At 43.0% G+C, this 18057-nt stretch overlaps 1 long non-coding RNA gene across 1 annotated transcript in view; it reads left to right on the top strand.

Moving 5' to 3' along the window:
* The window catches only part of LOC145536222 (uncharacterized), a 312877-nt gene that overhangs the window by 97366 nt on the left and 197454 nt on the right, over positions 1 to 18057 (top strand). The gene's annotated exons all lie outside the window — the stretch shown is intronic.

Raw genomic sequence — 18057 nt, 5'->3', positions numbered from 1 at the left:
GAGACTCTTTTTCTAAATTCCTGCCAGCTGCACTTCATGGTTCCGTTCTGTGGGATCAGATCCTGTTTTATGAACCCTATCCTAGCACTGATCACTGTTATCTTTGAACACGTCTATATATCCTTTTAGACCAGGAGCTCTTGGAGAAAAAAAGCCACAGCCTCACTCATGTGTGTAACCTTTCCAGTCTTTGATACTTAGGGACTTAGCTGATAGTATGGTTGCACAGCTACAGATGAAGGCTTTAACCTCATCAAGGCTGACTCCTGGCTTCAGTAGCTTCAGAATGGAAATCTCTCCTTGGCTTTGACTGGCTCTGTGACCTTGGGCAAGTTACTTAACCTGAGTCTTAGCGACCTCATATGTAAGATGAAGAGTAAGGATGAGTTGTAAGGATGAGAGCTGTGTAGAGTTCTTGGCACTTGGCAAATGATTGCTGTTGAGGTTCAGATTAGCAGGCCTCAAGAAGCGCTTGCTGAGGGCCTTCCCTGGTGGTCCACTGATTAAGGTTCTGCATTCCCAATGCAGGAGGCACAGGTTCAGTCCCTGGTCAGGGAAGTAAGATCCCACATGCTCTAAGGCATGGTTGAAAAAAAAAAAAAAAAGAAATGTTTGCTGAGATAATTTTCCAGGGGCAGGTGGAAGAGCTCCAGACTCATGAGGCATGACTCCAGCTGACTGCTAGGAGTGCTGAAGCCATTCTTAATTCTTGAATCTCAGAGTGGTGACTGCCTAACTCTGGTCAACTGGGCTACCCAAGTTCAGCTAACTTAAGATCATGTGGCTCTGTTGTTCTGGAGACCTCTTTGATTTGGTTCACCTGTCCCTTAACCCAGGGTAACAGGTTAGGTTTTACCAATTCTGCTGCCAGGGGAGAAGACAGGTGGAGCACATGCTAAGGAGTCAGGAAGCAAACATGTTCACCCCTTTCCCTTCCAGGGCTGGACTTTGTTGTTGTTGTTATTCAGTTGCATAGTCATGTCTGACTCTTTGTGATCCCGTGGACTGCAGTGCGCCAGGCTTCCTTGTCCTTCACTATCTCCCAGAATTTGCTCAAACTCATGTCCATTGAGTCAGTGGTGCCTTCCAGCCATCTCATCCTCTGTTGTCCCTTTCTCCTCCTGCCCTCAATCTTTCCCAGCATCAGGGTCTTTTCCGATGAGTCAGCTCTTCGCATTAGGTGGCCAAAGTATTAAAGCTTCAGCTTCCTTCCAATGAATATTCAGTGTTGATTACCTTTAGGATGGACTGGTTTGATCTCCTTGCAGTCCAAGGGACTCTCAAGAGTCTTCTCCAACACCACAGTTCAAAAGCATCAATTCTTTAGTACTCAGCCTTCTTTATGGTCAACTCTCACATGTATGGATGTGATTTTTTCTCTATAGAGAAACTATAGATTTGAGCACATGGACTCTTGTCAGGAAAATGATGTCTCTGCTTTTTAACATGCTGTCTAGCTTCATCATAGCTTTTCTTCCAAGGAGCAAGCTTCTTTTAATTTTGTGGCTGCAGTCACCATCCGCTGTGATTTTGGAGCCCAAGAAAATAAAGTTTGTCACTGTATAACCTTTATCTTGGGGTCCTTGAGTATTTTTCCCCAGACAAAATGGTGGGCCGCATTGTTATTTATTTATTTTTTACAAACTAGTTCACTAGTTACAAGTTAATCCATTCTGACCACAGCACTGTTAAAGTCAGGACATGATCTCTAGCCTGTAGAGGAGGATGCCCCCTGCCATATGTTAGTAAGTGCCCCCAGGTAAGAGGCAGAGCAGTGCTTTGAGTCCAGGGCTTCTGGCGCCAAAGGCAGTGGTTTTCCACAGGACCATAGCTGCCTGTGGAGTATGTGATTCAGGAATATTCCTGTAACAGAAAGGATGTTCCATGTGGAAATGCCATGGGGGAAAAGGGACACACTGGAGGGTGGTCCTTTGGGTCTTGCCTTAGTCAGTCATCCTCGATGGTGTTCAGATTTTGTTCGGGTAGCTTGAGAGGAGCTATGGGCCACAGGGGCCGGGGAAGGGGGGGAGTTCCAGAACAGGTAGAGCTCTTCGTGCACACCCTCCACAGCACCACAACAGCACCTTCATCCAGCATAAGATGGTATTTGCAGACATGGTACTGCTGCCTTTAAAGACATTTGTTTTCACAGATTCTTCATAGGCTGCATTGTTATCGGTAATTATAATCATGATTGTCATTGCTGTCATGAATCATTTCTTCAACAAATGTATCTAGGTCTACCATCTGCTAGGTGTTAGGCGGAGAGGGATGCAGGAGATAAAAAAGAGTGCTTATCCCCAAAGAGCATACAGTCTAGTGTAGACCAGGGGTTATGAGAGTGTGGTGGGTGCTGTTGTGGGGGTAGCACACAGGGTGTCATGGGGCAGCAATCTCATCCTTGGGAGTTTTCAGAAACTTCCTGGAAAACGGGCCTCCTGATCTGAGTCTTGAAAGAGAAACCAAATTATTAGACAAAACCAAAAATGAGAGTTCAGTCCAATTAAAGGGAAAAGCACATGCAAAGGCACAGAAGTGGGAGATGAGTTTGATTGCAGGATAAGACATGAGGAGGGGAGCAGAGTGAGACACTAATAATGCTATTACTACATAATATAATGTATTATATATAGTAATACTACATTATGATTATGGAAGGTAACAACAGCATAGCACTTACCTTGTGTCAGACACTGTTCACCATTTAACAGTTGATAGCACACTTAAATGTCAAAGCAAGAAAAATAATAATTTTAAAAGCTGAAATATAATAAGTACACCTGTACACCAGGCACTAGATGGAGTGGTTTTTGTGCATGATCTAACTTAATCTTCATTATTAACCCCAACAGGGGCTTCCCTGGTTGCTCAGCTGGTAAAGAATCCACCTGCAATGCGGGAGACCTGGGTTCAATCCCTGTGTTGGGAAGATTCCCTGGAGAAGGGAAAGGCTACCCACTCCAGTATTCTGGCCTGGAGAATATCATGGACTGTATAGTCCATGGGGTCGCAAAGAGTTGGACACGACTGAACGACTTTTACTTTCATACTTCCCTGATGGCTCAGATGGTAAAGAATCTGCTGGCAATGTGAGAGACCTGGGTTCGATCCTTGGGTTGGGAAGATCCCCTGGAGGAGGGAAAAGATACCCACTCCAGTATTCTTGCCTGGGGAATTCCATGGACAGAGGAGCCTGGCAGGCTACCTTCCATGGGGTCACAAAGAGTTGGACATAACTGAGTGACTAACAGTTTCACCCTTATACAGATCAGTCAACTGAGCCTCAGAGAGATTTAAGTCATAGGCCCCAGGTCACACAGATGGCGAATGGCCAAGCTGGGATTTGAACCCAGAAACTGACTGACTCTTGGTCATTAGGCTGCAGAGAGACAGCTGTTTCCTCTCAGTGCCTTGGGCAGATGCCACTTTGGTGAAAAATGATCTCACTTGGGACTTCTCTGGTGGTCCAGTGGTTAAGACTCTGTGTTTCCTTTGCAGGGAGTGCAGGTTCGATCCCTAGTCAGGGAACTAAGATCCTGCATGCCCTGGCATAGACAAAAAAAAAAAGAGAGAGAGAGAGAACCTAAAATAAAATGATCCCACATTAGGCAAGATTGCCTGGACACTAATTCAGCCTCCTAGAATTAAGGCAGGTTATAAAAATACAATGCCTACTCAAATGGACCCTGAGGCCAGCAGAGAGGTGATATTTGGTGACTCTTGAAGAGAGGGCTCCCTGTGGAGGAGTTCAGAAACTGTTATGAGGCAGAATCTCTGCATACAGGAGAACCTCTGGGGTCCTGCGAGGTCTTTTTAGAAACACTAAAATCCTGTGTGGGCAGAATAAACAGAGCATCACAAATTGGGTTCCAATGCCAGTGGCGAGCTCTTTGTACAGAAGAACTCAGTCTCCCTTCCAGGCCATCAGAAGCCAGTTTCCTTCTTGGCAGAGCTTGCCCTGCCCAACCAAGCTGCACTCCCCTGGACCTTGTGAGACCACCTCTGCAACTCCAACTGTAGCTTCGGCTTCAGCTCTATTTGCTTTTAACGCCTGGGTTCTGGCCCTGGCTCTTATGTTGATTGGCTCTGTGACTATGGGCACATCCCTTAACCTCTCTGAACTTGCTTTTCTCACCTGTTATGCGAGGCTGTGGTTTCTCACCTTGCCTACCTCCCTGGATTGTGGAAGACAAAATGAGAGGAGGTGCAGGTTGGGGCCTTGAGAATGCACAAGCATAAGGGGTGATTCTTACTCTGTCCACTTGGCTCATCTCCTGCACGTACATTTTTAAATTAACTAAGGACAAGAACACGGCCTTCTCCTTCCTTTGGGGAACTTGAGAATGTTAGTCTGTTCGTCCTGATGGGCATTTGCCCAGAGGCCACCTTGGTGCTGTCAGCAACTACTTCATAAGGCTTGAGCAGTTGCTTATCTTTCATATTGTTATGATTTCATGTTGTAGAGTCGCTGGAGAGGGCTTCACCCTCCCCTCCTTCTTTGGAAAATAGTGGCTCTCAGTTGTCTTCAGAGCTCTTGAATAGTTGCAAAAGTCCCAAGCAGGCCTGAGTATACTCCTTTCACTTGTGTGGAGTGAGCACACTGATGGCAGTAATTAATTGACCGGGGGCGGGTGGGGAAGAGGGCTTTGTAAACTGAGGACAAGTGAGCGAGTCATGGTACCCAGGCTGACCCCCTCACCTGGGCAGCCTCTGAGGACACCTGCCTCCCATCATGAGGGCCCCTGAGCCCATTGACACAGCCTGACTGCCTCCGCTGGTGGGGGGAACAAAGCCGATCATTTACTGGCTGGAGCAAGGAGATGAATACAATGAGGCTCTTCGACCAGGCCTGGCCCAGACAGCTGCTCAGGCAAAGGGGTTTCGAATGAACGTGTTTCTCTTTAGAACATGTATGTTTTGATTGAATTTGAAGAAAAACATGAGGTGGCTCCCTCTTTGGAAAACAAACTAATTATATACTCCCATGTTGTCTGGTGGTCGGAAGCCGAATATCTCCACAACAGTACTTCAGGGAGAGAATTTTCTTCCCTGTTGGACGTGAGACGCCTCTGTAGGGCCACAGCTGACACTTTTTCAAAATCACATGGCTCGTGGCTTAAAAGGACTCTTTAGGGAAACCTTGAGTGCCGTAAATATTCTGTTTTTAATTGGGAATAACCACCCTATAATTTTTGTGCTCTCTTAATTTGGTTTGGCACATACTGGGTTTTCCCTGGAGTTGGGATCCAGGATCTAGAAAGGTGATTTGCTCTTCTGTGGGCAGCAGAAAAGGTTCCACAGAAGCAAGAGCTGGTGGACCAAGTGATACCCAAAGCCGTTACTGGACTGAACCATTTGCATTTCCATTCAGGTCATGATGTCTCGGCCAAGCTATTGACTTAGCGCTGTTTTGACTTGGGTGGCTTTGACTCTTCCATTCAGGCTTTAGAAACATCATTGAGTTAACAGGCCACACACCAATTCACGCTTCTCCCTCCCTACTCTTCAGCCCCTTTGTGTTAGATAAGGAGGCCTTTCCCTGCTACAAAAAGGTAGCAGGCCCGAGTTTCCATGAGCTCTGTGCCCCTTATACCACCCCCAATTTAGTCTTTGTGCAGGGCTGCTTTTGTTTCCTTCTGAGAATTAAAAGTTAATTGATACCTCAAATGGATGTTGGTCACAAAGCATTTCACTTCCAGTGCAGTCCTGCATCCCATTAGATTAACCCTCTTCTGCAGTTCATTGTAAATAAACATCCCACAACAAAAAAAAAGCTTACCTACCTAAATTCACTTGGTTTCTGCAGTGGGGCTAAAATTCTATGACAATGTCATTGGGTTAATTAATTTAGATTTATGACTCTTGGAGTTCTGTTTTCCTTTGCCTTCCCTGTTTGTCACAGACTGCTGACCAAGTATATCCAAATGTCTGAATTTATCAGTTATCCAGAGCCCTTCCAGAGATGGGTAGTCGTCTCAACCTTAGGCCTCTGATAGCAATACTGCAAGTCCTCCTAAGGGAATCCTGATGCAGTAATCCAATATAGAAGGACTGTATATTCATACTATTCTCTGATAAGAGTTCATTTTCAGCAAGAGAAATATGTGAATTTTTTTCCAAACATGGAGGAAAAAATTTCTCTAGGGTCAACTAAAGCACAGTGGAATGCACCCAATTAAGTTGAGAAATAAAGAAATAAGGAGCACATTTACAATAGACTTTTGCTGTTATTCCAACATTTCCAAGGGTGCACACCAATGATCCTGGCAGAATCTGGGTTCCAATAAGATGTTCTGGAATTTTGAGGCTTAGGGATGAGTAAGTTGTTCTTCCTTCTAAACAAACTTCCCCCATTAAATAGTTCTTGTTAATTATCAGCTAAGGCCACACCAGTAGAACAATTTTTGTTGCCATTAGAGAAATGGATTTTCTTTTTCTTATAAATTAAGGTGTTTAATTCTGGAATGTGGTCAAAGGGCTTGGTGGATATTTAATATCGACTTTATCAGTGTTACTATTTCTATTCCAGATGGGCCTACCTGCCACACAATGCTTCCCATACCTTTTGGAGAATCAAAATGAAACCATGACTTCTCCAAGGAAGATATGCAAATGCCCAAGAAGCATATGAAAAAATTTTCAACATCATTAGTCATAAGGGAAATGCAAATCTAAACCACGAGAGATTCCCTTATATCCACTTAGTTTTCATTTTAGTCGCTCAATCGTGTTCGAAACTCTTTGCGACCCCATGGACTGCAGCAGGCCAGGCTTCCCTATCCATCACCAACTCCTGGAGCTTGCTCAAACTCATGTCCATCGAGTCAGTGATGCCATCCAACCATCTCATCCTCTGTCGTCCCCTTCTCCTCCTGCCCCCAATCCTTCCCAGCATCAGGATCTTTTCCAATGAGTCAACTCTTCGCATGAGGTGGCCAAAGTATTGGAGTTTCAGCTTCAACATCAGTCCTTCCAATGAATATTCAGGACTGATTTCCTTTAGGATGGACTGGCTGGATCTCCTTGCAGTCCAAGGGACTCTCAAGAGTCATCTCCAACACCACAGTTCAAAAGCATCAATTTTTCAGCACTCAGCTTTCTTTATGGTCCAGCTCTCACATCCATACATGACCACTGGAAAAACCATAGACTTGACTAGATCGACCTTTGTTGGCAAAGTAATGTCTTTGCTTTTTAATATGCTATCTATATTGGTCATAACTTTCCTTCGGAAGAGTAAGCATCTTTTAATTTCATGGCTTCAGTCACCATCTGCAGTGATTTTGGAGCCTAGAAAAATAAAGTCTGACACTGTTTCTACTGTTTCCCCATCTATTTCCCATGAAGTGATGGGACCAGATGCCTTGATCTTAGTTTTCTGAATGTTGAGTTTTAAGCCAACTTTTTCACTCTCTTCTTTCACTTTCAGCAAGAGGCTCTTTAGTTCTTCTTCACTTTCTGCCATAAGGGTGGTGTTATCTGCATATCTGAGGTTATCAATATTTCTCCCAGCAATCTTGATTCCAGCTTGTGCTTCCTCCAGTCCAGTGTTTCTCATGATGAATTCTGCATATAAGTTAAATAAGCAGGGTGACAATATACAGCCTTGATGTACTCCTTTTCCTATCTGGAACCAGTCTGTTGTTCCATGTCCAGTTCTAACTGTTGCTTCCTGACCTGCATACAGATTTCTTAAGAGGCAGGTCAGATGGTCTGATATGCCCATCTCTTTCAGAATTTTCCACAGTTTATTATGATCCACACAAAGGATTTGGCATAGTCAATAAAGCAGAAATAGATGTTTTGCTGGAACTCTCTTGCTTTTTCGACGATCCAGCAGATATTGACAATTTGATCTCTGGTTCCTCTGCCTTTTCTAAAACCAGCTTGAACATCTGGTAGTTCACAGTTCACGTATTGTTGAAGCCTTGCTTGGAGAATTTTGAGCATTACTTTACTAGCACGTGAGATGAGTGCAATTGTGTGGTAGGTTGAGAATTCTTTGACATTGCCTCTTTTGGTATTGGAATGAAAACTGACCTTTTCCAGTCCTGTGGCCACTGCTGAGTTTTCCAAATTTGCTGGCATATTGAGTGCAGCACTGTCACAGCATCATCTTTTAGGATTTGAAAGAGCTCACCTGGAATTCCATCACCTCCACTAGCTTTGTTTGTAGTGATGCTTTTTAAGGCCCACTTGACTTCACATTCCAGGATGTCTGGCTCTAGGTGAGTGATCACACCATCGTGATTATCTGGATTGTGAAGATCTTTTTTGTACCGTTCTTCTGTGTATTCTTGCCACCTCTTCTTAATATCTTCTGCTTCTGTTAAGTCTGTACCATTTCTGTCCTTTATTGAGCCCATCTTTGCATGAAATATTCCCTTGGCATCTCTAATTTTCTTGAAGACATCTCTAGTCTTTCCCATTCTATTGTTTTCCTCTATTTCTTTGCACTGATCACTGAGGAAGGCTTTCTTATCTCTCCTTGCTATTCTTTGGATATCTGCATTGAAATGGGTACATCTTTCCTTTTCTCCTTTGCTTTTTGCTTCTCCTCTTTTCACAGCTATCTGTAAGGCCTCCTCAGACAACCATTTTGCTTTTTTGCATTTCTTTTTCTTGGTGATGGTCTTGATCCGTGTCTCCTGTACATTGTCACGAACCTCCATCCATAGTTCATCAGGCACTCTGTCTATCAGATCTAGTCCCTTAAATATATTTCTCACTTCCACTGTATAATCATAAGGAATTTGATTTAGGTCGTACCTGAATCGTCTAGTGGTTTTCTCTACTTTCTTCAATTTAAGTCTGAATTTTGCAATAAAGAGTTCATGACCTGAGTCACAGTCACTCCAGGTCTTGTTTTTGCTGACTGTATAGAGCTTCTCCATCTTTGACTGCAAGAAATATAATCAATCTGATTTTGATGTTGACCATCTGGTGATGTCCACGTGTAGAGTCTTCTCTTGTGTTGTTGGAAGAGGGTGTTTGCTATGACCTGTTCAAGGGCAAAGAAGAAGCCCCAGCAAGATGGTAAGAGGGGCGATTTCGCATTTAGAATCAACCCCCATTCCTGCCAGAGACGCTCAGAGGGCTCAAACAAACCTTGTGTACTCCAGGACCCCACAGAAACTGAGAAAGAACTGTGTTTGAGTGGAGGTACGGGTCAGCAGTGGACTGCCACAGGGACAGGGGCCCTGGGTGCAGCAGACATGGGTATGACATAATTCCTCTTGGAGGAGGTCACCATTAACCCCACCATAGAGCTGCCAGAACCTACAGAGGACTGGGAAATAGACTCTTCAAGGGCACAAACAGAACTTTGTGTACCAGGACCGAGGAGAAAGGAGCAGTGCCCCCACAAGAGACTGAACCAGACTTGCCTGTGAGTGTCCAGGAGTCTCCAGCAGAGGTGTGGGTTGGTGGTGGCCTGCTGCAGGGTTGGGGGAACTGAGTGTAGCAGTGCATGCATGGGATCTTTTGAAGGAGGTGACCATTATCTTCATTACCTCCACCATAGTTTGGCCCCAGGTAAACATCAGGGAGGGAACACAACTCCACCCATCAACAGAAAATTGGATTAAAGATACTGAGCATACCATACTGAGCATGGCCCCGCCCATCAGAATGAGACTCAGTCTCCCCTCAGTGAGTCTCTCCCATCAGGAAGCTTCCATAAGCCTCTTATCCTTCTCCCTCAGAGGGATAACCATCAGACTGAAAACCACAATCACAGAAAACTAAGCAATCTAATCACATGGACCACAGCCTTGTCCAACTCAATGAAACTATGAGCCATGCTGTGAAAGGCCACCCAAGACAGATGGGTCTTGGTGGAGAATTCTGACAAAATGTGGTCCACTGTAGAAGGGAATGGTAAACCATGTCAGTATTCTTGCCTTGAGAATCCCAAGAACAGTATGAAAAGGCAAAAAGATAGGACACTGAACGATGAACTCCCCAGGTCGGTAGGTGCCCAATATGCTACTGGAGATCAGTGGAAAAGTAACTCCAGAAAGAATGAAGAGACAGAGCCAAAGCAAAAACAACACCCAGTTGTGGATGTGATTGGTGGTGGAAGCAAGGTCCAATGCTGTAAAGAGCAATATTGCATAGGAACCTGGAATGTTCAGTCCATGAATCAAGGCAAATTGGTAGTGGTCAAACAGGAGATGGCAAGAGTGAACATTGACGTTTTAGGAATCAGCGAACTAAAATGGACTGGAATGGGTGAATTTAACTCAGATGACCATTGTATCTATTACTGTGGGCAAGAATCCCTTAGAAGAAATGGACTAGCCATCATAGTCAACAAAAGAGTCCGAAATGCAGTACTTGGATGGAATCTCAAAAATGACAGAATGGTCTCTGTTCGTTTCCAAGGCAAACCATTCAGTATCACGGTAATCCAAGCCTATGCCCCAACCAGTAATGCTGAAGAAGCTGAAGTTGAATGGTTCTATGAAGACCTACAAGCCCTTCTAGAACTAACACCCAAAAAAGATGTCCTTTTCGTTATAGGGGACTGGAATGCAAAAGTAGGAAGTCAAGAAACAACTGGAGTAACAGGCAAATTTGGCCTTGGAGTACGAATGAAGCAGGGCTAAGGCTAATAGAGTTTTGCCAAGAGAATGCACTGGTCATAGCAAACACCCTCTTCCAAATCTATGCTAAGCTGGTACTCTAATCCAGGTGCTGCTACACATATGTTCTTTTACACAGGTGTTGATCTGTGTGTGTAATGCGTGTGTGCTCAGTTGTGTCCACCTCTTTGAGACCCCACGGATTCTAGCCTGCCAGGCTCCCCTGTCCATGGAATTCTCCAGGCAAGAATACTGGAGTGGGTTGCCATTTCCTTCTCCAGGGGATCATCTGACCCAGGGATCAAACTTGCTTCTCCTGTGTCTCCTGTATTGTCAGGCAGATACTTTACCACCTGGATACTGTGCCACCAGAGAAGCCCCAGGTGTTGATTTATCTTTTTGCCAAACCCAGCCTGGAACCACTAGGGCAGCCCTCCAGCATCCAGGCCATCTTCTAGCTATTAATTAGGTCATTAAACTGCACTTGCACAGGGTCACAGAAAACACTGTACCATAACGCTCCAACTATCCATGAACGGTGGATTTTGTTTCCTCCAACATCAAAACTATGTTTCATGTTTTCTTCTAATAAATTTGGGAGCCATTTAGCTCAAGATTATCACTGATATAACTTTGGGAGCTGCGGGAAGACACAAACCAGTTGTTGCCATACAAGTTCTCCAGGGGATCTTTTCTGGTATAATTTAGTAATTTGATAAGGACTATTGACTTAGTTTTGAACCACACAGACATTCTTAGCAAACACTCCCTGTAATTACTTTATGTACTCTCAATGGTAAATGATTTGGTAGTGCAGACAGCTGGGGGGCTTCAAGGGCAGACGGAAGGAAGTTCAAATTACTCCTCCACTATTAATAGATATGTGTATGACCTTGGGCAAATTAGTTAACCTCTCTTGACCTCAGGTTTCAAGGCGGACAATAATAACACCTAGCTGGTTGAGACATTAGCATGAGAATGAAACGTGATAGTGGGAACTGATACTCAATGAATATTAGTTTTATTCCTTCCCTTGAAAAGCTTATCAGGACAAATGCATTTTATTCAAAGGAAAGGCTTCAGTGGTCTTATTTTTTAAACATCTAAAATTCTAAAATTAGAATTTTAGTACTTCTCTTTGGAGAAAATAAGTTAAATTTCACATCTTTAGTTGCAAATAATAGTAATAACAGTAAAACATATGGAACTTGAAATGTTCTGACAAGTTTTCACTATGAAAATCCACTAGAACGTCTTCCTTACCATACCTCCCGATCACTTTAAGGCTAGCAAGCTGTTAATTTATTTCTCCATTTTTTCCTGAAGTCGATCTTTACCTTATTCCTAAAGCCATCAGGGCTGATTTAGTTCAGTCGGAACCCAGAGCTAATGAGGCCAAGGTCAGGGCTGGATCCCATGGGGAGCAGTTAGCTTTGCCCCCTTCTTTGGCCCTACCCTGCTTTTCTAACCCTACCAGCTGGTTTTCCACCATGTGTTTGCTCCAAGGGACTGGGGGGCGGGTGAGAAGTAGAGGGTGGCTGTGGAACCTCACTATCAGCAACATAGCTGAAAGCCTGTGTCTTTGGATGAAAAGTACTGCCCATGAAAACCAGTCCCCAATTCCACTGGGCCCTGAAGACAGATGATTAGCACTGATGGCTACGTAAAGGTGCTGATCACAGTCCAGTTTATAATTATCTTCTTTCTAATTTATCCCCTCTTCCTGAATGCCCTCATTTGAGAGTGGCAGCCACTTCCTGATGCTCTAACTTGGTCCTTGGTCATTTTAAGGCCACATACATGATGCCTGCTATTGTCAGCAGTGCCATGGCAAGAATCTTCTGCAAAGCTTGCAACCAAGGTTAAACATTGGGAGAAGGCTCTTGTTAGTAACATCCCATTACTGTTGCTGTGATAAATTTGGCTCATTGACTGTAGTGTTAGTTTCTCAGTCGTGTTGGACTCTTTGTGACCCCATGGACTATAGCCTGCCTACCTGGCTCCTCTGTCCATGGAATTCTCCAGGCAAGAATACTGGAGTGAGTTGCCATTCCCTTCTCTGGGCAATGACAATAAGGCATAAATGAAAAATCTTCCTGATTGAAGGTGGGGAGACAGTCTTTCCTATGGCTTTTGATTGACTTATGTTGCATGTGTGTTTTAATGGGCATTCACTAGCCTATTGGGCTTCTCTGATAGCTCAGTTGGTAAAGAATCCATCTGCAATGCAGGAGACCCTGGTTTGATTCTTGGGTCGGGAATATCCACTGGAGAAGGGATAGGCTACCCACTCCAGTATTCTTGGGCTTCCCTTGTGGCTCAGTTGGTAAAGAATCCACCTGCAAGACCTGGGTTCAATCCTTGGGTTGGGAAGATCCCCTGGAGAAGGGAACCGCTACCCACTCCAGTATTCTGGCCTGGAAAATTCCATGGACTGTATAATCCATGGGGTTGCAAAGAGTCGGACACGACTGAGCGGCTTTCACTTTCACTAACCCATTGCACCTGTGTTACAGAGCAGCACATACTTTATTTTAGCATTTTGTTTGTAAACAGAAAATGATCTGCCAAAGTCCCCAATAAAGGGGCAGTTCCTCCTTCATTTTTTTTTTACCTATTTCCTTCATTAGTATCAAAATGGGAATGAAACCAATTTAAATCTTTTCAATATTTGCATCTAAATTGTGCTCAAACACTGTGTGTGTCTGCTCTTTTGAAGGCAGTTTGTGATTTCAAGGCATTTCTGGCAGCAACATACATGAAAAAAAACCTACATTTTGTATGAATAAGGTTATACACAGCTCAGGCTGAAGACGTGTCAGAGGGAAGGATTAAGAACACTTTTAGGCATCATTTTTATCTCGGAAAATTTCCAACATGTGAAAAGCAGGTTAATATAACGAATCCTCAGGTACCAATCACCTAGTTTTCATGACCATGCCTGTCCATCTCTATCCTAACTCACCCTCCTTCACTATTATTTTAAAGCAAACCCACGATACCTTATTTTATCCCTACGTACTTTAGTAGGTAAAGACTAAAAAACACACATAAGGAACATGATTTCAAGAACATTTTAAATAGATTTGGAGAATGGCAGAAAATCCTGTGATGGGAGAAAATATAACATTTTTTACATCACAGAGTTTTAAAACCTGAAAAATTGATGAGAGGGGCCTGAAGGGAACAGCATGTTTGGGAGTCCTCAGAGAATTGTCACTAGATGAGGCAAAGATGCTGGTACCCAGATGGGTATGCCTGAAGAAGCCTACCACCAAGCTGTCCTGCAGAAAGTCAGAAAGAAGAGTTGGATCAGTGATAAGAACAGCAGCTCATCAAAATGAGTGTACTAAGTGAAATTCCTACAGACTGCTCTTATTTTTTTTTAAGTTGCTCCCAGATCATCATAAGTCATTTACATTTATTGAACACTTATTGTATACCATGTACAGTTCATGGACGACCTTCTGTAATCCTGCAAATGTCTGATATATACTTCTCTTATTCCCATTTTATAGATGAGGAAACTGAGACCTAGAGAGGCCTGAGTGCAGGGCTGTGTTTCAAATATAATCAATCTGATTCCAGTGTCATTTTTGTAACTACCATGCAGTTCTGTGTTTCCCAGAACTTGGTGGGCTTCCCAGGTGGCTCGGTGGTAAAGAATCTGCCTGCCAATGCAGGAGATGCAGTAGACACAGGTCCAATCTGTGGGTCAGGAACATTCCCTGGAGAAGGAAATGGCAATCCACTTCAATATTCTTGCCTGGAAAATCCCATGGACAGAGGAGCCTGGTGGGCTGCAGTCCACGGGGTTGCAAAGAGTTGGACACGACTTAGTACCTATGCACCATGTGATTCTGCCTTTCATCTAGCTTTGAAAGTAGTAGGATCATTGTTAAGTGTAGCTGTTTTAATATTTTTATTTTTGAGCAGTAAGATTTAGAAAATGGAGAGTCATAAATTCTTAGGTACTGAGCCTTATCTGAATCTCAGCTAAAGCTCACGCATGGTAATTTGGAACAAATGCCTCTATCCATTCATTTAGCACACATTTTATAAGGACGTACTACAAAGTATATGCCAGATGCTGTGGTGTGCCAGGATCATTCCTGCCTAGGTGGATCCTTGAGTGCAAATTCTTTTTGCTTTAGAGTTAAGTATATCTCTTTCAAAAGTGAAGAATGCCAAAATTAAAGTTTGAAAGTGCAGTCATTTGGACTCTTGCTTGTAAGGACTAGAGACCTGCTTTAGCTGGTTTAGGCAAAAAGGAGGAATTTATTCTACAGGCCCTGAGGTTGTCAAGGAATCCAGGGATAAGAATGTAGCCGGGCTTCAGGAATGACCTGGGGCCAGGCACTGGGTTAGCAGTCAGGAATTTTCTTTCACTCCTTCTTGTCTCTGCCTCTCTTTTCATGTCAGCTTGAATCTTTCTTTCTCTGCTCCCTGGTCTGCAGATAGTAGATGAGTATTCCTCCCACCTGCATTTGTATTATAGGCCCAGCTAACCAGAGTGAGATCAATTTTCTCTTAGTCTCAATTCCAAATTCATGGATGGTTGCTCACCCCTGGACCAGTCACCTGTGGTCAAGGAAGTGAGTGTCATGTTGTACAAACTGTACACAGCTGCCAGTAGCCACCCCTATAACCATGTGGACTGAGGAGGGAGGGGCAGTACCCAGGAAAGGAAGACAGAGGGGAGGCATGTAAGACAATCTAACAGATACTCAATTAAGAAAGGGGTTACAAATACTAAGAAGCACATTAAAATGCATGTATTCAAGTTTCTTTAAAAATTTTTCTCTTTTAAATTGAAGTATGGTTACTTTAACAGTATTCCAGGTATACAGCAAAATGACTCAGTTTATATATATATATATATATATATTTTTTTTTTTTTTAATATTCTTTTCCATTATAGGTTATTACAAGATATTGAATATATTTCCCTGTGCTATACAGTTTGAGAAGGCAATGGTACCCCACTCCAGTGCTCTTGCCTGGAAAATCCCATGGACGGAGGGGCCTGGTGGGCTGCAGTCCATGGGGTCACGAAGAGTCGGACACGACTGAGCGACTTCACTTTCACTTTTCACTTTCATGCACTGGAGAAGGAAATGGCAACCCACTCCAGTGTTCTTGCCTGGAGAATCCCAGGGACAGGGGAGCCTGGTGGGCTGCCGTCTATGGGGTCGCACAGAGTCGGACACGACTGAAGCGACTTAGCATACAGTAGGTCTTTGCTGTTCATCTATCTTATATAATAGCGTATATCTGTTGATCCCAAATCCTAATTTATCTCATTCCCCAACCCTTTCCCCTTTGGTAACTATAAGTTTGTTTTCTGTATCTGTGAGTCTATTTTGTATATAAATTCACTTGTATCATATTTTAGATTCCACATGTAAGTGCTATCATATGATATTTGTCTTTGGCTTACTTCACTTAGTATGCTGCTCTATAGGTCTATCCATGTTTCTGCAAATGGCATTGTTTCATTCTTTTTTATGGCCGAGTAATATTCCATTGTAATATGACAGAGGGGAGTAAAAAAACCTGGCTTAAAACTCAACATTCAAAAAACAAAGATAATGGCACCTAGTCCCATAACTTCATAGCAAATAGAAGGGGGAAAAGTAGAAGCAGTGACAGATTTTCTTTTCTTGGGCTCCAAAATCACTGCAGACAGTGATAGCAACCATGAAATTAAAAGATGCCTGCTCTTTGAAAGGAAAGCTATGACATACCTAGACAACATATTAAAAAGCAGAGACATTACTTTGCTGACAAAGGTCCACATAGTCACAGCTATGGTTTTTCCAGTAGTCATGTACAGATGTTAGATTTGGACCATAAAGAAGGTTGAGCACCGAAGAATTGATGCTTTTGAACTGTGGTGTTGGAGAAGACTCTTGAGAGTCCCTTGGAGAGCAAGGAGATCAAAACAGTCAATTCTAAAGGAAATCAACCCTGAATATTCTTTGGAAGGACTGATGCTGAAACTGAAGCTGCAATACTTTGGCCACCTGATTCGAGCAGCCAACTTATTGGAAAAGACCCTGATGCTGGGAAAGATTGAAGGCAAAAGGAACAGGGAGTGGCACAGGATGAGATGGTTAGATAACATCACCGACACAGTGGACATGAATTTGAGCAAACTCTGGGAAATAGTGGAGAACAAAGGAGCCTGGTATGCTACGTGTCCGACAGCGACTGAACAACAACAACAAATATTCCATTGTATATATGTACCACATCTTCTTTATTCATTCATCTGTCAATGGACACTTAGGTTGCTTCCATGTCTTGGCTATTATAAATAGTGCTGCAATGAACATTAGGGTGCATGTATCTTTTCAAATTAGAGTTTTCATCTTTTCCAGATATATATCCAGGAGTGGGATTGCTGGATCACATGGTAGCTCTATTTTTATTTTTGAAGGAACCTCCATACTATTTTCCATAGTGGCTGAGCCAATTTACATTCCCACCAACAGTGTGTAAGGGTTCCCTTTTCTCCACACCCTCAAGTTTCTTACTCTTGTTTTGGGGATGAAAGTCAAGAAGCCAAATCAAATATAATTCTAATATCTGCAATTTGTCCACAGGTATAATCATGGCAATTATTATATAACATATGTATCATAGTGTTGAATGCCTTGTCTTGATTCTAGATAGAAACATGTTAACATCAATTGGATTACCACCACCACCACCTCAAAAAAATTCTGACTGAACCTCTCCCATGGTCAGCTGGAACTTCTTTCAGTTTTATTTCAGGTACCTACAAGTTCCTAAATAGGAGAAGAAACTTATAAACCTTATGCTTACTCAAGTTCTTGAGACTGCAACAGGAGTTAGCTCTTTGTGTTATATTAATACAACTATGGGGGAATAACGAATGATACTTGCATTAGTCCTTGTAGTAATTGTGCTTTTAAAAACAGTAAGATGTCCACATCTAAATTACATTCAGAATGAATCTAATAATCCCTAAAAATATCCACTGTGTTCTGGTAATGAGTGTCTTTCACTTTTTAACATTAGCTAATATGTCATCGTACCTCACAAGTAATATTGTATACTTTGCCCATAACTGTTATTCAAACTGGGAAAAATCTCATTTCCTAGGTGTGGTGGTGATTTTCAGCTATTTAAAACCTTCACTCAGTGATGAATATGCAAACAGTTATAACAACATGTTCTTGAAACTGGCATGAGTCATCAATGGCCTCCAATATTTGGCCAGTGAGTTCTGGCAGTTCAGAAGATGCAGGCTACATGAAATTAATCTGCCATCTGTGTTTCTCATCCCCTTTTGGGAAAGACACATCTTTTGTCAGAAGAGGGGAAGGTTCAGACTCCTCAGGAAGGAGCTCTGTGCAAAAAGGAGCTGACTTTCTAGTTTAGACTCGTGAAAAGTCACTGAAGGATTCATGTAAATAAGGGTTGCAGGGTCAGTCCTTCAGTC

The sequence above is a fragment of the Giraffa tippelskirchi genome, chromosome X (assembly GCF_054371585.1).
Source record: "Giraffa tippelskirchi isolate mGirTip1 chromosome X, T2T-mGirTip1v1.2.pri, whole genome shotgun sequence".
NCBI lineage: Eukaryota > Metazoa > Chordata > Mammalia > Artiodactyla > Giraffidae > Giraffa > Giraffa tippelskirchi.
The sequence above is the reverse complement of the archived record's forward strand: the minus strand, read 5'-3'. Positions and strand labels throughout refer to the sequence as shown.